This window comes from Macaca mulatta, chromosome 14 (assembly GCF_049350105.2).
Source record: "Macaca mulatta isolate MMU2019108-1 chromosome 14, T2T-MMU8v2.0, whole genome shotgun sequence".
In the NCBI taxonomy this organism is placed as follows: Eukaryota; Metazoa; Chordata; class Mammalia; order Primates; family Cercopithecidae; genus Macaca; species Macaca mulatta.
The window spans coordinates 34,429,999-34,451,487 of NC_133419.1; the positions used below are offsets into that span (position 1 = coordinate 34,429,999).

At 38.3% G+C, this 21,489-nt stretch overlaps 1 long non-coding RNA gene across 2 annotated transcripts; it reads left to right on the top strand.

Moving 5' to 3' along the window:
* The first annotated feature begins 409 nt into the window (after positions 1–409).
* Positions 410–18,791, top strand: LOC144334512 (uncharacterized). Of its 2 annotated transcripts, XR_013404472.1 has the most exons (6): positions 410–1,006; positions 1,234–1,515; positions 1,600–1,754; positions 6,051–6,123; positions 14,226–14,330; positions 18,618–18,791. It is a non-coding gene; the product is annotated as an uncharacterized LOC144334512 (long non-coding RNA). The 2 variants fall into 2 exon arrangements; XR_013404471.1 differs by lacking the exon at positions 6,051–6,123.
* Positions 18,792–21,489: the final 2,698 nt, after the last annotated feature.

Sequence of the window (21,489 nt, forward strand, 5' to 3'; positions counted from 1 at the left end):
TATAAATCTAAAAATGGCTATGTTTGGTATCATCCTGCAAAATTTCTGAAATATTAATGATTGGCTCTCACAAGTCAATGCAACCCAACTCCAGCACACCATTGCATTTACTCCTAAGGCTTAGCAAAAACGTATTTATAAACATTTAGGGAATGAAGGAATAAACACAAGGGTTTATCTCATCCAAAATGACTTTACTAGTTTTCTTTCCTACCCTCTCCCACAGTGCACCCTCTACTCCAGTCAACAAAGTGAGAAGGGTGCTCTGGTGAACATCAGTTACTTTTGCCTGCCAACAGCATTCACCTTCCTTTATCTTGGCAACGAGTTATGGATTTTCCTTTAGGAAAGCTTCCCCTCCCTTGCTCTGAGTATGTGAAGTTCAGGTGGAGTTACCCCATCACCTCACTCCTGGGTGGACATGTGACAGAAGTCTGGCTGCAACTAGGACACAGCAGGCCAGGGAGCAAACTGGGATGATCAGAGCCAATGAGTGCCAGTCCCGGGACACTTTCAAGAACTACTGGGAAGGAGATGTACTTTCTCTCTGGGGAGTACTAAGCTGGTAAGTTTGAGCTGCTGAGGGCCTTGCCTGCCACCACTTAGGGAAAACCTGTCTGAATCTGAACCAATAAGAAAAAACAGAGCCAAGAGCTGGAGAAAGAGATTATGGATGATCATTTGAGCACCTAAATTCAACTAGTATTTTACTTCTCTGTGCCCCAGTTTTCCCATTCTATGAAGTGAGGATCACGTGAGTACTTCCTTTATGAAATTGTTTGGGAATTACACACAGTAAGACATATAAATCACTTAACCAGTACCTGTATTGTTTACTTACATAAGCTGATAATCCCTTAAAAAATAAAAAAATAAAAAGAGTGATTGAGTATGTGTCACTTGTAGCTAATACAGGTACCCAAGGAGTAAATTCCGTTGCTGGTGAAATCAAACTTCAAGTCTCTGCCCAGGGTGAACCTAAGGACCAGTCAGTTTGCAAAAGGCAGTAAGTAACCTGTTGTCACCCCAAGCTCTGATTCTCTTCTCTTATTCTCCCTTTGTTAGAGTTCATGGTAGGATCAGTCAGGCTCCTGGTACAGAGCAGATATTGAAAAAAATATTGAGTCAACAAATGAATGAATACCTTAATGCCTTGTGTATTATTGATGGCTGTGAAACAAATTACCCTCAAAACTTAGTGGCTTAACAATAAACATTAATTAATTTTCACAGTTTCTGTGGGCCAGGAATTTGGCAACACCTTGTCTGAGCCATTCTTGGTGGAGTCTCACGTGAGACAGAGTCAGAAGTAAGCCAGGGCTGCAGTCATCTGAAGGCTTGACTGGGGCTGGAGGATTTGCTTCCAAGATGGCACACTCCCATGGCTGGCAATTTGATGCTGTCTGTTGATGACAGTCGTCAGTTCCTCTCCACATGGGTCTCTCCACAGTGTACATCAGTGACTTGCAGCGTGGTGACTGGATCCCCCTAGACTGAGTAATCCAAGAGAACAAGGTAGAAATTGCAATGCCTCTGATAACATAACTCCTGAAAGTCCTAATCCATGTGGAGGATACTAAACTGTTCTTTGTCACACAGATCAACCCTGATTCACTGTGAGAGGGGACTAATTGAAAGGATGAAATGCCAGAAGATAGGGATCATGTGGCACCATATTGGAGGCTGGCTACTACAGCCTTGAATGGATCAGAATTCCTCTCGTTAGTCTTGTCTTTGAACCACTGTGGGGGAAGGTGAGATCTTTTGAGTTACTTGAGATTTGGCTTTTGTAAATTAAAGTTCCTGGTATTAATGACTCTTAGACAACCTTGGTGCTATAACTTTAAAATATTAGCTGCTAGAAATTTGGATGTGGCAAAGTAATTTGGGAAAGATGCAGCCAAAACGTTCTCCTTGACCTCTACAAACACACATACTGTCACAATTCCTTTACTGCCTGTTGAATTTTCACAATGGAAGCATTCTTCCTGAGTAGAAATGAAATTAAGCTCTTCTGGGTAATCCCACACTTTTCCTTATATGTACTGACTTCAGACAAGTACATGTTTCACCCAGTAAATACAGCTCAAGGGCCCAGTTTATTCCTGGAAGAGTTGAAAGAACTGACATCATTTTCTTCTTGTGATCTGTGGGTATTTTTCACTTGGTGAGAACTGGCACCAACGCCTTTGTTCCAGGCATGGCAACACTTGGATACTGTGTTTCCAAAGATTCCAACCTGAGCCTCATTGAGTTGGAAGAGGCTCAGGTTGGAATCTTTTATCATTTCCCTGGCATTCTTCCTTTACTTGTAGGGCTATATATTTTCTCACTTCCTTTAAGTCTGCACACAGCCAGGATAATGTATGATTTAGGTTAGGGTACAAACATGCAGGAATAGGGTATAATTGCAGGCTCTGGAAAACAGCCCCACCTAAAACTGCTCCTCAAGTCCTACTCATCATTTGTTCTCTCCTATGGAGCCAGTCCTGAATTTCACACAAGAAAGCTCAAGGCCATCAACATTTGGAGCAAAACTGGAGTTGGCCTGCAGGCCCTGAGCAGGTACTTTTATTAAATGTTATTATTTTATTTTTGCTTCTGAAGAGTTACTCTGAGATTTTCTTAAAACTTTGTGTAATCCCTCACCCTTCTTCTGGCACAGTCATCAACTTAATAAGCATTTATTAAGCTCCTACCATGTGTCATCAGATGTGAGAGGCACTGGAGGTATGAAGAGCCCATGGTTTCAGGGGAATGATGCCTAAGTCATCACATGCTAAACCTGTGCTAAGTACCCACATCAGTGCAAGTCATGTAGGAGCCTTCGTAGGGGACATGAGAAATGAATGGAGCCCTTAAAGAAAAGAATATTTCACCAAACAAGAAAATGATTGATGGAGGGATCCCTGCCACTTCCAACATATCCAGAAACACAGGCTTCATATGAACCTTAAGAGCATTTTGGGGCAAAAGTAAGAAACCCAACATGGCACAGAGAGTGTAGAGCCAAGAAAGGCTATGTTGGGCTGCAGTGGTGGGGTTTTCAGTGCCTAGTAATTTGGATTCATGCAAGAGGCCAGGGGTTTTGAGATTTTTTTTTTCAATTAGCAAAGCTTTTTTTTTTTCCTAACTAAAATTTCCCATAGACTCCCAATATTTAACATAGATACAAGACATAAGGTTACTTTTGTGGTCACACAGGGAAGGGTTTAGACCAACCTTTTGGTTCAGTCTTCCCAGCACCATCTTCCTACTCCACAGGGAAGCCACTAAATTACACTCTAGAGAAGACCAAACACAGAACAGTTTAGAGAACACCTACTATGGGCAAGAGGGAGCTTAGGAGGTTTTTCATAAAAAAGTAAAAGTGTCAGGCACGTGTGTCTGTGTGTGTGTTTATGAGTGTGTATGTGTGTGCATGTGTGTGTGTGTGTGTGTGAATTGGCATTAGCATGGAAACAGATTTGGCAGTGAGACTAGTTAGGAGACTATTGTGCTAGTCCAGGCAAGCCTCCTGGGACCTTGGCAGTGGAAATCACAGTCTCCATTCAGAACCTTATCTAGCTCCCAGCTAAACCTGGAATCCCCTTCATAACCTCTTCTGTATGCACCGCCTAGACCTACTTGAAGACCGTCGGTGACGAGGGACACAGCACCTCCTGCTGGCTAACTCTACCTTTAGATTTTACTTCTATTAAGTTAATTATGGCTTGGGGCAGCTTTCATCTGCTGTTTTTCTCACTGCTTTGGTCGAGGTACAAATGTAAACCCTCTTTTGCTGGAAGCCTTTGCATATTTCTCTGTTTGATCAACTCAACGTTTGTGAGGTTCTCAGCATATGCCAGGCTTTGTGCTCCATAGAAGGGGTATAAAATGAAGGAGCCCTTACTCTCAAAGAAAGTAGCGCCCTTTGAGGGTATGAGGGGTCAGGCTCATAATGACATCATTACTGTATAGCTATGGGGACACTGATTAAGGAGTAATGAATTCAGCCTGATTTGGTGTCTGTTGGGAAGTAGAAGTCTCCCAACAGGGACAGTACACTTACTTGTTGCCATATAAATGAGTTGAATTTAGTTTTGTCCACAGGACAAAGAGAATGGAAAGATGATAGAGTGAGGAAGGGCATCATAGGCACAGGTGATGGTGTGAGAGCACGCAAGGAGGTATATGACAGTCCATCCGCAGGCTCCATCTCCTCTTCTTTCAGCTGCTCCATCTATGACATGACATATAACCTAGTTGTTAAAAGTGTGTCTTTTGGAGTCAGGCCGCTTGGGTTCATAACCCAACTGTTTCATGCATTAAGCTGTTTGATTTTTGGAAGATTGCCTAACCTTTCTCTGATATAGTTTTCTGGTCAGTAAAATGAGAATAGTAATATTACCTACTTTATAGGGTTGTTGTGAAAATTAAACAAGTTAATTTACATAAAGCAATTAGAACAGTGTCTGCCATGTAGTGAGTGGAATTGGTTGGGTGTGCTTTGAACACCATGGCAGTTATGAATGGCAGGTTATAGATGCTACAGGAATTTCAGAAGCAAGTTCTCTGGATGCAAGTTCTCTGAATGCTGACTGAATGCATAAGGTGAGAGAGGAAGAAGTACTGAAATTCTGGTGACCATCTCTGTCCCAGAAGGACAGTGCCTTTGGTGCAATTTGGTGTCCATTTAGGGGTGGGCTGAGGGGGCAGCTCAGCATAGGTGACCTGCCCAGTCAATCCCTGTTCCCCAAGAGCCTTTACTGAGAGTGCATTAGCACAGGCTCAGGAGCAAGTTGTTCCTTAGTTGGCAGTTGGAGTTTCTGGCACAAAGAGTGTGGATTCCAGAAGAAGCCACAGGGAGCTGGAGGCTCTAAGGGTTGGCTTGGCATGTCTTTGAAGTTAAAGCCTCTGGGCATCTGTGTGCTTAGGCAAAGGCCAGAGGCCACAGAGCTGAGCGAGGTCACCACTATCCCCAGCATGGGGACAGCATGCCCTTCAAGCCCAGGGACCAGCCTGCAGTCCTGGATTAGATCACTCAGAAATCACAGACCTCAGGAATCAAGTAAGGCCTAAATGATTTTCACTGTGATATGGTAAAGTGAGCACAGAGCACAGAGACTGGAGCCCGAAGACCCTGGCAAGTGTGACCTCAACTAGTTATTTAAACTCTCAGAGTCTGGGTCTTTCTTTCCTTACTTGTAAAGTAGACATAACAATTAACTCAGCCCTTCCCTTGAAAACCACTGTCTATCCCAGAAAGTGACTATGAGGGTCAAATGAGCTCACAGGAATGAAAGTCCTTTTGAAAATGGAAGGCCATGCAGTTCCTGAATGTGTTATACTCTTGCCTTCCCACCTTTACCTGTAATACTTGTAATATCTTTTTTACTATCTTGCCACCTATTAATCACTATGCACTTTTCCTTCCTTCTCTCCTTCCTTCCTTCTTCCTTCCTTCCTTCCTTCCTCTCCTAGTCCTCCTCCTCCTCTTCCTCATCCCCACCCTCCTTCCTCTCTTCTTCTCTTCCTCCTCTTCCTCCTCCTCCTCCGCTGCTGCTGCTGCTGCTTCTTCTTCTTCTTCTTCTTCTCCTCCTCCTCCTCCTTCTCCTTCTTCTTCTTCTCCTTCTCCTTCTCCTTCTTCCTCTTCTTCTTCTTTCATTCTTCTTTCTTCTTCCTCTTCTTCTTTTTCCTTTTCTTCCTAGTCTTGATCTTAGACTAGTTATGACTTCCTCAGAGAAGACTTCCTTGTCCCTAAGAGTGAGCTGTATACCTCTCTGTGTCCTCCCACATAGAGCCCATAGAGCCCCCTGCACTTTTATTATCACAACACGTTTTACTCTCCAGTGAAGTTGCTTTTTAAACTGTCTCAACGAAAGATGTTACATGCCCCTCAAGGGTAGGGTTGTGCCGTAATCCCTGTAGTCACCCCAGTACTAGAGTACTCTGGGGATGTATATTTGAATAAACAAACAAATGAATGAATTACTAAATTACTGTGCAGATGTAAGTGGTTGCCATGATATTGGTCAACCAACGTTTACAGTGTGACTATCTTGTTTCAGGTTCTGTATTAAGGGCTGGGAATATGAAGATGGACAAGAACCTTCCTTCTGCTTCCTACTCATAATAGAACATGTAAGTGGATAATTACCACAGAGTGCAGCTCCATGGACTTATAAATGAGGTAAAGAGGTGAGCCCTTCAGAAAGCATTGTAATATACCAATGTAAAGGAATGATTCATTTACACCGCTTTAGGGCATGTGATACAAGAAAGAGCACTGTTTTCGTCTGCTGGCTGGTAAGGTTGGGCTCTGCTTATGGGACTGAGACAGGGCTGTGAACCGGTTACCTGTGATGGGCAGGTGAGATGAAGGCTGACATTTCAAGAATATTCTTAATGAAATAAAACCTTTAATTTGGAAAAATAACTGTATGAAGTGATTTTAAGCAATGAGATGATGTTAGGTGTGTCAGGATGAATACTTCTCTGATCAAACTTCCTGACCCTCCTCCTCCCATATGTATTTTTTAAGTTTCCTGTTCCTCCTCCTAAAATAGTCTCCAGGAAAAATGATGGCATTGATCTATTTTAGAAAGCATGGCATGGTTCCATCATCCTCCCATAGACTTATTTTTAATTATGAAAATCTTCTAGATCAATCTTGCTTTCCCTGTGGCTTTAGTAAGTTTTTCATCCAATGTTTCGATGAAGATAGAATGAGCAGGCTCTCTGTCAGAAGCCAAGAGACCTTCTCTCCAAGCCAAACTATAATTAGCTCTGTGGCCTTCAACAAGTCACTTAATCTCCCAAGTAGGCTCTTCTTTTTCAAGTCAGGTCTTTGATTCTAGGTGTGGTTCAGTCAGACTCAAGAGTGAATCCTGGAGTCATCTTTGATGTTTCATTACCTCTTTATTAACCCTCGCTCCTCTTCAGAGAGCCTATACAAATTTGTTAATTTTTCATTCACAATATTTTCTATAGGCATTGCTTTTTTTCTATCCCCAATTGTAGTTTAAGATCTTGCCAAGTATCAGGTCATCATTTCAAGGGTCCTATCAGTGGGCCCTTGATTAAGGAAGAGGAATGAAGAGACAGAGCCTAAATAACATGTTAAGGGGTTGCCCTTGAGGAAGTGAAGGTGCGCGGGATTGACTTGAGAGAAAGAGTGACTGAATCTCAGGAGAGCCCCAGTTGAGCCCATAGTCTCTGTCCAACCCTGACTCTGAGGTCCAGTGATAATATATTGGAAGAAAGGAGAGGAAAAAGAGACAGAAAAGAAAAGTAAAAATCAAAGCAAGAAAAGAAACAAACTATTGTCGGGTCAGGGCTTAATACTCCTGATCCAAGAAGACCTCACAGCTCCCTCGGAGGTATGGATGAGTATCTCCTGTACATCCTTGGCCCACAGCCATAGAGCTCTCAAGTGACAGGCAGAATTTGAACTCAAGTCTTTAAACTCAGAGATCTTTCTGAATGGTAGAAGAAGGCATGTGCTAAACTCTAGAAACTCTTCTCATCATTCTGGCACCCTGGGATTTTTTTCAAGCTCCTTTTAGGATGGTGTCAAACCTTTGTTGGCTCAAGCTGACATATTTCCATCTTTCTTTCTTTCTTTCTTTTTTTTTTCCTTTTCCAAAAGATAGTTCTGTGATCCTAGCATGGAGAGAAAGTTTATATCTTTCCAAGTCCTAGTCAATCAGGTGTATTCATTGTACACAGTTTTGTTTTATCAACCCTTTTGCTTCTGATATTCCAGATTTAACCTTATACTAATATGTGCTTCATGCACTTAGACCAGACAGATACATCTGATGAACTCCACCTTGATTTTCAGATTGGAGCTAAATTAGGCATTAAAATATGGTCACACACATAAGAGCACCTGCATTTAGTCATCTTCCCGTTTTCAAATGTGAACCTAAAGTCTTGGCTCTTATCTATATTTAAAACTGACATTGTTAAATGCATAAGCACATCTGAATTATTTATATTTAGGTTTATACAGTCTCCAGCTGCAACCATATATTTCAATATCTTTAAATTCCACATTGCCATCTGGACCAGATTGCTGCTAAATCAAATCAGATAAATATTACCTTTCCAGTACCTCTGATTTATATCAACCATTCATTTCCAAAAGCGCAGCCCTGTTAAATCCAATCTAGTTTCAAAAAGCTTATGAAATTAGCTCACTTTCGAGGATTTGATATTCTTCCTCTGAAGCTTCAGCTTTCAAAGGACCATTTGGACAGATAGAAAAGCAGTATGGAAGCAGCAGAGCTAGGCGCCTGAGATTCATTGATTATTGGGCAAATCTTCTGTGCCTGACTTCATCCAATTACTCAAGACTTTTCTCTAATCAAGTTATTGTGAACCAGTTTATAGACCACAGACATAAAATATGCAGGTTTTAAAGTGGTAGGATGTTCTCTATAATTTAATTTGGCGTCTCTCTGAGCTGGAGGAGAGTTTTAGCCAAATATTCAAAAGGTGAGTAGAGAGATTGAACTTTTAGAATTATATTTTTGTAGTCTACTTTATACTGATTCTTCTTTTCCTGGAGAGTATATACCAAACCAATTAGAGTCGATCAGTTTTCGCTAGGATAGTCCAAGTCTGAGATCTTTATTTATTGGTGAAAACAATAATGGCCTATAATTTTGTCAATGAACAGTTCATATCTCAGGTAAAGCATCAGCATGTATTATATAGAAGGAATGAAAGAAGGGAGGAAGGGAAGGAGGGAGGAATCTAAGCACAAAGGATCCTAAACCATCAGAGTGATAGGAGCCTGAATTATATGCACGTATTTCTTTTATTTACATACAGTCACCTATAGATATTACCTTTCTCTTTCTCTACCTATACGATTCCATGTCTGAACTTATTTAGCAAGTCTAATGACTAGAACATGAAATATTTTCCAAATGGCTCCACTGAATGGATCTGCAGTCCATCACTGTACAGTTGGAATGATGTCATAAATGGTTACATTTTAATCCTTCCTGTATTTTCTAAATGGGAATAGGGAGGGGGGAACTTGGAAGAAAGTGGTTTGCATATGATATTCTAAGCCTGAATAACTGAATAAAATCCTAAATGTAGGAATGGAAAACCTGTTCTTTCTCAGTATGACTTAGTGCTAATTTTTCTTGCACACACACAAAAGAAATATCTCTCTCTTTAATGGTAAATTACCATTTATTGTAAATGTGCCATATGAAGGAAGCCATAAGTCATTGTTATTGACCTATTATGATTCATTCTGCTTTGCCCTGAATTAAATAAAAATGTGCACTTTCGGATAATACACTTTTAGTTCAAGTCTTCTTTTACTGGACTCAAGCCTGCTAGATTTCCCAATCACACAGCTTTGGGGCAAATGCTTGACTTGCAAAGCGGATACCTCCTTGTAATCACTGGTTGTCCTTCATTCTGTCCTAAGAACAGGAGATGGTCTTTAATCTCTGAGTTAATAGTGTGTGAAATCAAAACTTTCATCTAAAGTAAAGGGAAAGCAGAATCCCCAAGTATTTTGGTTTTGGGTATAGTGCAGAACAGAGGAGGAAAAGTCAAGAAAGAAACTCATTTAACTGAATGGAAAGTTAATATATTCAAAGAACTTGGGAGAAAGTTATTCTGAGGCATAGAGAAATTAAAACTTAGACTTCTTAGATGAAAGAAAAAGCAAAAACACCTCATAAGTCCCTTGAGGAAATAATAAACCTTACACTAAGAGAGAAAAATAAATATAAATTGTAAAGTGGCAAAGTGCAGAGAAGGAAGCCTTCTTGGTTCGTTAAAACAAAGGTTATTAAAAACATTCAAGATGTTTTATTCTACATTATCTATTCCATCTACAATGTAGATGCATATGATATATCTGCAATTATACAATGTAGATGGAATAGATATATCTGCAATTAATAAGTATTTCTCATTTAATTAAATATATATATTTATATATATATATATATATAGAGAGAGAGAGAGAGAGAGAGAGACAGAGACAGAGAGATTGAGGGGGGTAGAGAGAGAGAGAGAGAGAGAGAGAGGGACAGGGTCTCTCTCTGTTGCCCAGGCTGGAATACAGTGGTGTGATCATAGCTCGCTGCAGCCTTGAACTCCTGGGCTCAAGTGATCCTCCTGCCTTAGCCTCCCACAGTGCTGGAATTACAGGCATGAACTACTGTGTCCAGCCTCAAAAGATATGTATTTTAAAGGTAGTGTTACTTTTCCTAAAAGGGCAAGTTCTGGTGACTCACATTCAACATACTAATATCCACTGAATTTTCGACGATGTAGAAGGTACCACACACAGGTCTACTTTCTACTTATAAGAAGAAACAACTGACAACATGAACTTGTAATTGAGACAGCATTTCTGAGACATGCTCCGAATGTACAGGAAATTAATGTCAATGCTTCTGTGTGTCCCTAGCTACAAACTCTTTGCTCCAAAGTCAGAATGCAAAGTGCAAAATACTTGAATGGTAAATGAAAGAACTGCAAGACCAAGTAGCAGCACATAGGAATAACTTACAGTTCTGGTGCAGGACCTGTGATTGGAATGATGATATTTGTTGAGAAAGGAAGTAAAGAAGGAAGGAAGGAAGGAAGGAAGGAAGGAAGGAAGGAAGGAAGGAAAGAAGGAAGCTGGTGCAACTATTCAAGAAGCATAAAATGACACCTGTAAATTTAGAGTAAGGCCTCAAACTATGTTCAAGGAAAATTGATATCATATTGCCACTCCTACGAATTAGCATCAAGTATTACCAAGGAGGGTAAAATGTTTCTCAAAGGGAGAAACAGAGGGTAAATAAAGGGCAGAACAGAAAAATTATTATAAGTATAAAAGTGTGTGGGTGCCAATTAGTAATAAATATTGTAGGAATAAAAATAGCCCTCGGCATGAAGAAGGAAGGTTACTTGGTAATTAAGGAAATTGAGAGGCTTATTGGACATCTAAAATATCAGGAAGGAAGATAATGAAAGCGTAATTGCAGATAAAAATTATAAGATTGTCAAAAATGACTGAGGAGTGCTGAAGTTGCAAATGAAATGGAAATATCAAAGCAGTGCAGATAACATATTACTTGTGTCTTAATTGCTGTAGGTAAAAAGCAAAGGGAAGAAATGATGACAGCAGAAAGTGGAGCTCATATTTGTCTTTGAGAGCCACTCGCAAGAAGGCAGATCTCAAAGTGACAGCCCTGGACATGTTGAAAAATAATTTATTCAAAGATATTTGTTTTCAAGATAGCCAATTTCTAAAAGTGTGGAGAGTCTGGATATTCTTTTTTTTTTTTTTTCTCCCAGATGCTGTTAGGTTAAACTATACAAAATTACTGATTTTCCACTGTTATTGACCAGGCAGTTTCATACGGTTCATTTAATAGAGTGCTCAGGGTAGCCACTGCTTAACATTAAGATTAATCATTTGTGGAACATTTCTTGGATTCTTTATGCAGAACACAATCTTATAATTAAAGAAAAATAAATTGTTTCTAGGCTGAATTAATTTTTTCTTTAGCATGTATTCATTTTTTTCTGAACATGGATGTATATAGGCTGTAAACTCTTGAGAGGAACTTCGTGCCTTTTCTAATGTATAGCCCAAGTGCCCAGGCACATAAAGGTTTACTTATTTATCAAATCACTATGATAAATAAGACCCCAAATAAAGTTTTGCTGAGCTGTGAGGTGAAATATTTCTTTTAACAGAGAAAAAATAAAGGGAGCTCTGAAGTAGAAGCTGCCTTGTGTTCCCAAGACACATTCCTGGCTGGTGATGTTGGACAGTAACAGGCTTTCAACCACATTCTTCCTATATTGGAAGTTCCTTTACAATAAATAAAATAAACCACCTATACAGAGTGTCATTAAATGAGTCTAATTCTGCTTGATGGATTTTATCAAATATTTACATTAAGGGGAACATTCCAACTTCCCTCAAGGGGTTATTCTAGAGACTAACAAGACAAGACAGTTATTTTCAGCAACAGCCAAATAATTGGTATTTGATAGAGTTGTCTGATTCACTGATAATTAAAATTATAAATGGGTCTTGTTTGGCCTGAGTGATTATGTTCATGCTCTGGTGGCTCTGCCCTTTAAGTACTGGGGCATGTAATTAGACCCCTCTTTGACCTTTGAATATCATGGTGACCACATCTAGGCTATGACATCCATGGCCTAGATAAGTGCTTAGAACCAGATGGTGTTTTCAGATAGAATTAACACAGGCTCCTATTACCATTCTTTGGCTTACATAGATGACAGAGAAAATGACTTGGGGACGTTACATATCTCAGAACTTACTTTTATTCCCTGAAAAAGTTACTGATAGATGAGTCAAGACAAATTTGCCATAATTTCCTTTTCTCTTTCTTGAATTTTCTACTGTGTTCTATATAATAAACTCTTAAATTACAGCATTGTAATATATATGTGTGTTCAGTTTGTGACTACCTGGATTCCTCTAGATACTATAGGTTGAACCATATGAAATTACCAATATTCAATTGGTATTTATATCCCCTACCCATTCAAATTGAATTCCCTGTATGTGTCTTGGTTTTGAATCATGGCATCATAGAACTTAATTCCTGGCGACAAGGGTATGTATATCTATTTCAGTCCTTCATTTAACAGATGAAGAAGTCAAATAAGAAAGAGGCTAGAGGTTAAATGACATGCCAGAGAACACCCAGTTAATGAGTGGGGTTCAGGACTAGAACTCAAATCTCTTGGCTCCAACTTTCTAGCTTTCCCCCCACCCCCAAAGAGGACCTCTAGCTAATGAGAGTATTCTCCATTAAAATAACATAAGTTGAATAATTCCTTCCACTATAAATACCCCTCAATACTATTTCAATACAATATTTTCAAACCACATTCTGTGTAGCCCTAGGTTCCACGTTTTTTTTTTCTCAGAGGTGTCACACAAGATTGTCTCGTGGTAGGACATAGACATATGCTCCAAAACTTTAATATGAGAGAGGCTTAGGGCACTAAGCAATTTGGATGGAAGGTGGTGGCTGAATTGAGGAAGGAAGGAAGGGGACCCATCTTCTAACCAGAACAGTCCCACTTTCATCTCCTTTAAATATGTTTGTGTTCTACACAATATTACATATGGAAAAAATAAGTTTGGAGATCACAGAAACCCATCAAACTACGCAAGCATCTAGGATATCTTATGTGAAAAAGTTTATCTAAATCCAAAGTCTAACTAAAATAGCAACGCGAGCTCTATGCAATAAATATTCTCCAGGCCTGAAACAAGCAGATGGAGTACTCATTGCTGATCAGCTTTTTATTTTTTCCCAGTTTTTACTGACTATAAATGTATTCTGATTTGCAGCCACTGCTTAAGGGAGACGTTGTATCTTGCCACATTTCATTTGTAGAATTACTTTAACCAACAGTGCCTGACATTCACTTTAAACAAATAAAACCTATTTTTGTATCACATAGAATTTGAAATTTGGGCAACTTTCTTTACTCCTAGATATGTTACTACCACCCATTCTCCTGGAAAAGCATCTCTGGGTAGATTTTTAAATAATCATCAGACTATACGCAAACTTAGCTGGCTAGAAGCCAGACATATTTTGATCACCATGAGCCACAAACAGAGATTCTGATTTTCACCAGGTATTCAAATGCAGGAATGAAACTGGTGTATTCATTGGTGTGGCATTTTATAAGTAATACATACCGACTGAGATGGTGAGTTGCTTGGGGTTTGTTACAAGAAATACCAAGGTTTGTACCCATTGCAAAAGTGACTGGGGGAAAGAAAAACACAAGGGCAGAAGCTCTGAATTAGATTATGTAAAGTGACCTAAGTGGGCAATGCTGAAAGAAGAGAAAGCAGCTACCTCCCACATGATACTTGCCAATGGTCTATCCAGCTCCAGTGCCACCTCTGTGTGAGTGAGTAAACACCACCAATTAATGCAATTTGTTTTCTTGACATTATAACAGCTACATTTTGATACTGATGAAATTATAGTAGATCAGTATTTGAGGTATTAATTAAAATTTTGATGAGGTCAAGTTTTCCGTCACACAAACAGTCCGAAATAAAAATTGTATTTTAAATACTTTGATAATAGAGTTACCAAGACCACATCTTAAATAATGATTGAGGTTATTTCAAGATAATTTTTGTCTAATTAGCAAAATTAAGTTATTTGAGTGAATGTTTTATTTCCTATTTTTTTCAGGTTTAATAATACTACAAATATTAAGTGATACAAAAAGAAAACTCGACAGGAAGAAGATGATTGAAATAATAGCCGCCATTTATGAAATATTTAATTATATCCCAGGTACTGTGCTAGGCTCTTTACACGCATTAACTCATTTACTACTCACATCTCTCTCTTAAGTGGTACTTTTATGTTTATTTCACGTTACAGGTAAAGACACAGAGACAAAGAAAGATATAGCAACCTGCCCAAGGTTTTACACATAGCAAGTGGCAGAAATGGGGTTTGATTCCTGACTCATCATACCCAAGAGCAGTACTGTTCAATACAACTTTCTGCGATGATGAAAATTCTCTACCTGTTGTTGGATATGGTAGCCTCTAGCCACATGGAGTTATTTGAGCACTTGAAATGTGCCTAGTGCCACATTTATTATTAATTTAATTCAATTTACATTTAAATTGCCACTTAGAATAGTGGCAATACAATCATTGGACGGCACAGTTCTGGGGACTGTAAACTTGGTCTTTGTGCTTTGTTAAAGCTTCAGCTGCTTTTCTAGGGTATTTTGTATTTTCAAAACAGGAAGGGTCAGCCCTCAGTCATGTAGTGGTCTCTCTAGAACAGCTTTCTTCAACCTTTGAGCGTTACTACTTCCCCTATCCACTAAGGAGCCTTTTAGACTTTTTTTTTTTAATGTTAACCTTGTGATGGTTAATTTTATGTGTCAACTTGACTAAGCCACAATGTGCCTAGACATTTGGTCAGATGTTATTCTGGGTGTTTCTGTGAGGGTCTATTTGGATAAGATTAACATTTAAATCTGTAGACTAAGAAAAGCAGATTGTCTTCCCTAATGTGGGTGGCCTCATCCAATTGGTGAAGTACTGAACTGAGCAAAAAAGCTAACCCTACCCGCAACAAGACAGAAGTCTCCTGCCTGAAGTCCTTTAAATTGGGACTTTGGCTCTTCCTGGTTCTACTGTAGGCTGTGGGCCTTCAAACTTGAACTGAGACAGCAGCTTTATGAATTTGGGGCTTGCTACCCTCCATCATGAGCCAATCAATTTCTTATAATAAATCTCCCTCTCTCTTTCTCTCTCCATATATGAGATATTTTGCATTCTTTTTCATACTAAAAGTCTTCAAAACATAGTATTTTATATTTATATAATATTTCAGTTCAATGTGGTCACATTTCAAGCACTCTATAGCCACATGTGGCTATTAGTTCTCATTGTATTGGATAGCAGAGTTCTAAAATGTTCATTCTCTTTGGGGATGATGTTGTACACAAAGGGTTAAAAGTTGAAATTGATTCTAGAGAATGAGGAAATCTTACTCACTTTATATATATTATATATACACACACATTTTATATATAAAGCGAGTAAGATTATATACAGTGCATAAGAAGATATACATTTTATCTATGGCATTACATTTTCATATATATGAAATACATATGTATATATGTAAATATATGAGATTTTGAAAAGGAAGAAAAGTAAATTCTGTATATATACTTACATATATTTTATATTTATATGTATGTCCTATTTGTTCTGTTTCTCTAGAGAACTCTTGACCAATATGCTTGTCATGAATTTTAATACCACAGATAACCTGTATATATTTTTGTGTACTGCATGTACATCTGTGCCTTATACATAAAATGAGTAAGATTAACACACTCTAGAATCAATTTCAACTTTTGCCTGATTGTATACAACATTGCTCCCAATGAGAACGAACTTTAGAACGGTGCTGTTGAATACTGTGACAGCCAGTAGCCATGCGTGGCTATGAGCACTTACCAATAATAGACAAGAAGAGAGCCAAATCATGGGTGAACTCTCATTCACAATTGCTACAAAGAAAATAAAATACCTAGGATTACAACTTACAAGGGATATGAAGGACCTCTTCAAGGTACTACAAACCTCTGCTCAAGGAAATAAGAGAGGATGCAAACAAATGGAAAAAAATTCCATGCTCATAAATAGGAAGAATCAATATCGTGAAAATGGCCATACTGCCCAAAGTAATTTATAGATTCAGTACTATTCTCATCAAGACACCATTGACTTTCTTCACAGAACTAGAACAAACTACTTTAAACTTCATATGGAACCAAAAAGAGCCCGTATAGCCAAGACAATCCTAAACAAAAAGAAAAAAGCTGGAGGCATCACACTCCCTGACTTCAAAGTATACTACAAGGCTACAGTAACCAAAACAGCATGGTACTGGACCAAAACAGAAATATAGACCAATGGAACAAAACAGAGGCCTCAGAAATAACACCACACATCTACAACTATCTGATCTTTGACAAACCTGACTAAAACAAGCAATGGGGAAAGGATTTCCTATTTAATAAATGGTGCTGGGAAAACTGGCTAGCCATATGCAGAAACCAGAAACTAGACCCCTTCCTTATACCTTATACAAAAATTAACTCAAGGTGGATTAAAGACTTACACGTAAAACCTAAAACCATAAAAATCCTAGAAGAAAACCTATGCAACACCATTCAGGACATAGGCATGAACAAAGACTTCATGACTAAAACACCAAAAGCAATGACAACAAAAGCCAAAATTGACAAATGGGATCTAATTAAACTAAAGAGCTTCTGCATAGCAAAAGAAACTATCATCAGCATATACAGGCAACCTACAGAATGGGAGAAAATTTTTGCAATCTATCCATCTGACAAAGGTCCAATATCCAGAATCTACAAGAAACTTAAACAAATTTACAAGAAAAAAAAAACCCATTAAAAAGTGGGCAAAGGATAAGAACAGGCACTTCGCAAAAGAAAACATTTATGCGGCCAAAACAAACATATGAAAAAAAGCTCTGTATTACTGGTCATTAGAGAAATGCAAATCAAAACCATAATGAGATACCATCTCACACCAGTTAGAATGGTGATCATTAAAAAGTATGGAAACAACAGATGATGGTGAGGACGTGGAGAAATAGGAATGCTTTTACACTGTTGGTGGGAGTGTAAATTAGTTCAACCATTGTGGAAGACAGTGTGGCGATTCCTCAAGGATCTAGAACCAGAAATACCATTTGACCCAGAAATCCCATTACTGGGTATATACCCAAAGGATTATAAATCATTCTACTAAAAGACACATGCACACACATGTTTACTGCAGCACTATTTACAATAGCAAAGACATGGAACCAACCCAAATGCCCATCAATGATAGACTGGATAAAGAAAATGTGGCACATATACACCACAGAATACTATGCAGCCATAAAAAAGAATGAGTTCATGTCCTTTGCAGGGACATGGATAAAGCTGCAAACTATCATCCTCAGCAAATTAACACAGGAACAGAAAACCAAACACTGTATGTTCTCACTCATAAGTGGGAGTTGAACAATGAGAACACATGGACACAGTGAGGGGAACATCACACACTGGGGTCTGTTGGGGGATGGGGGGGGCAAGGGGAAGGAGAGCATTAGGACAGATATTTAATGCATGTGGGGCTTAAAACCTTGATGACAGGTTGATAGGTGCAGCAAACCACAATGGCAGGTGTATACCTATGTAACAAACCTGCACGTTCAGCACATGTATCCCAGAACTTAAAGTAAAATAAAATTTAAAAAAGTTATAGACAAGAAAAAAAAGTGGCTAGTTTGAACTGAAATGTTATATAAATATAAAATACACACTAGATTTTGAACACTTAGTATGAAAAAGAACACAAACTATCTCAAAATTTTTATATTAATTACATGTTGAAATGATGGTATTTTGGGTGTATTAAGTTAAATTAAATATAGTATTAAAATTAATTTCACCTCTTTCATTTTGCTTTTGTAATGTGGTTACTAGAATATTTGTAAATACATATACATCCTGCATTACATTTCTATTGAACAGCACTGCTTTGGAGTGAGCTCCTCATACTTGGCCTGTCTGAGATACATAACCCTGTCACTCATAGTTGATAATAACTGTCAATAGTTGGCAATAATTCTTAATGGCTCTAGTGTAGATATGACCTACTGTGTCCTACAGAATTTACTTCTTGGCTTTCTAAATCTCTATGCTACCATAATTTAATAAAAAGAATCAGATGATTATGTCCCTCTTGATGGAGTCTATGATTTGTATTTATGTAGTTGGTTCTTAACACATTGTGGTTAAGCTTCTCTGATAGTTTTTAAAATCACAAATATAAAATACAGTTGAAAAATCTCAGTGAACCAAGCCCAGGCAATTATGTATCTTCAGTATGTAATTCCATTATCTGCTCTTCTATGAAAAATGAATTTTAAGGAATCCATTTCATTGGTTGTCAACTTTATTTTAGATCAACCTCATTGCATTTTTTAATTGTTGCTATCTTTCTTATATATTCCTTTCAGTTTCCCAGCATCTCATGTTTAGCAACACACCGGAGCATATGAAACAGAAAGAGAACAGTGAACTCTGAGCACCATCCATAACTTTCCACCAGGCAAATGGGTTTAAGATCAGACAGACTTGGATTTTGGTTCTATATGGTTGTAAACAAACAAATAAACAAATGAACAAAGCAACTGTTTTCTTCTATTATATTCTCAACCAAACATAAAACACTTTTGACATCAAATTTGTGGAATTTTCCCCCTACACTGCAAGCAATTCTCCAGTGGACACCAATGGGGTGTCCTACAATTTAACTCGATTCTGACAATACCTACCTGGAGTCGGAGTCAGATCTCACAGGGTGACGACTCAGCACCACAACACTGCCCCTCACTCCAGATACTAATCACAAGTATGGGTCTCTAGAACTTCTGACTGACTATCTATAAATTGGTGGTTCCCAGAACCCCCTCAGGTTTGCTTAATTAGCTAGAGTGGCTCATAGGATTCAGGGAAACACTTTATTTACACTTGCCATTTAATCATAAAGAATATTACTATGGATACAGATTAACAGCCAGATGGGTGAAATGCATAGTGCAAGGTATGGGGAAAGGGGTGCTTGAACTTCCATGCTCTCTCCAGGGCACCATCCTTCTAGCATCTCCACATGTTCAGCAACCTTGCATCTCTCTGAATCCCAGAATTCAGGGATTTTTATGGAAGCTTCATCACATAGGCAAGACTGATTACTAAAAATCTCCAGACCCTCTCTGCTTCCTGGAGGATAGGGGCTGAGGCTGAAAGTTCCAAGCTTCTAATCAAGGCTTGGTCTTTCTGGTGACCATCCCCAATCCAGTAGCCCATCAAGAGTCACTTCCTTAGGAAAAAAAAAGACACATGTATTACCCAGAAAATTCTAACGGATTAGGAGCACCATGTCAGGAAGTGTAATGAAAGACCCAATATCAGAACCAAAGATATACCTAGCACCCCTATTAGTCATGAAACTACAAGGGTTTTAGTAGCTTTGTGCCAGGAACCAGGGGCAGAGACAAAAATATATATTTCCCATTATATCACAATATCACAGGTTTATATATGAAGATTTATACATGTCTGCAATTCTCTAATTCCTAAAACAGAAAATGAAAATAGTAATAATAATCTCTGTCTGAAAATGACCATTGTGGGAAGTATATGAGAGAATGCAGATAAAGTGTCTAGCAAATTGCTAGCACATGATAAACACTCTCTAAATGTTATCTATATTATTATTAATTATTATTATTATGACTATTTATTCTCTAACTTAATACTGGATCCCTGTAAAGAAGAAAAGTCATCGCTAATACCCTGCAGAATGTTCTGAAATGATAATGCATCTGGGAAATGAGTTAGAAGTAAGAGTAAGATAAAGTTTTCCCTTTTTATAGAGCTCAAAACTTCCTTCATTCACAATGAATATTCTATTTCAAGTATATTAGTTTTCTGTTGCTGAGTAACATATTGCCACAAACTTAGTAGCTTCAAACAGCATGCATTTCTTCTGGAGCTCAGAAGACCAGAAACGTGTGGCTGGGTCACCTGCTTAATCTCACAAGTCTGAAATCAATGCAGAGGCAAGAATGGGCTCTTATTTGGAGGCTCTGAGGAAAAATCCATTTCTAAACTTACTCTGGTTGTTGGCTGAATTCTGTCCCTTGAAGTTATAGCCTGGAGGTTCCTCTCTTCTTACTGGCTGCCAGCCGAGGTCCACTTTCAACCCTTACAGTTGTCTACATGCCTTGCCTCATGGCCCCTTCCATCTCCAAGTCACCAAGGCTGCATCAAAGCTTTCTTGTGCTTGGAATCTCTGGCTTCTCTGACGCTGCCCTCTAGTCTTGAATTTAAAGGGTTCACCTAATTAGATTGAGTCACCTCGAAATTTTTTGTATCTTAATGTTGACTAACTTGAGGCCTCAATTACATCTGTGAAATCCTTTCAAAGCGACACTTAAATTAGTGTTGACTGAGTAATGAGAGAAGGAGTGTATATACCAGGAGCCAAGAATTTTGAGGATGCTCTCGGAATTCTGGCTACCACGCTCAGTGTGTTCTCTCATTTAGTGATGTTAACAGGACTCAGAAGTGAAAAGAACTGTGGTCTGCTCATTCTCATTTTCTCATGTGACCAGGATACCGCTGAAACAGCACTTGCTTCTCTCAGGGATATTCAGAGATGTCTGCCCAGTTCAGACCCAATGCTTTAAAAAAGGTTGGATGATTCATCTCATGCAGTCTGAAAGCCACATTCTTCAACAAATAGAAATTATTTGATATGAATTTGTTTTCCTGCAAGAGGGTTGGAAATATTTATTTTAAAAACAAAGCTTAAAAAAAGTGTATCAAGATGTTTTCCTTATATAAACACAAAACATACCTGAAAAATTTATATGAACCAACAGAGGAAAGAAAAATAATCTCTAGTCCTGTCACATAAATCTAGTCCTTTAAACATTTTGGTATATTTTCTTCCAATCTTTTTTCTATGTATTAAAGTTTTTTGATAGTTACTCTGATACCAAATATTAATTTTTGTCTTCTACTTTTTCCCACTTTGCATTAAAACCTAAGCAGTTCCTTATGTTATGTTATTTCGTAATCTTTTGATTATTGCCTCGTGTCTCCTGCATGAGTGTAATTATAACTTACATACCATTTACCTGCTGTAGCTGCTTAGGTTGTCTCCAATTTCCCGTTATCATAAGTACTGTTTCAATAAAGAGCTTTTTGCATAAAACTTCTGCATTTAGTATTATTTTCCTAAGAATTGTTTATAGAAATGAAATCTCTTAGCAAAAGATAGAAGATTTCATTTTAATCCTATCTTTATGTACTTCCTGAGAT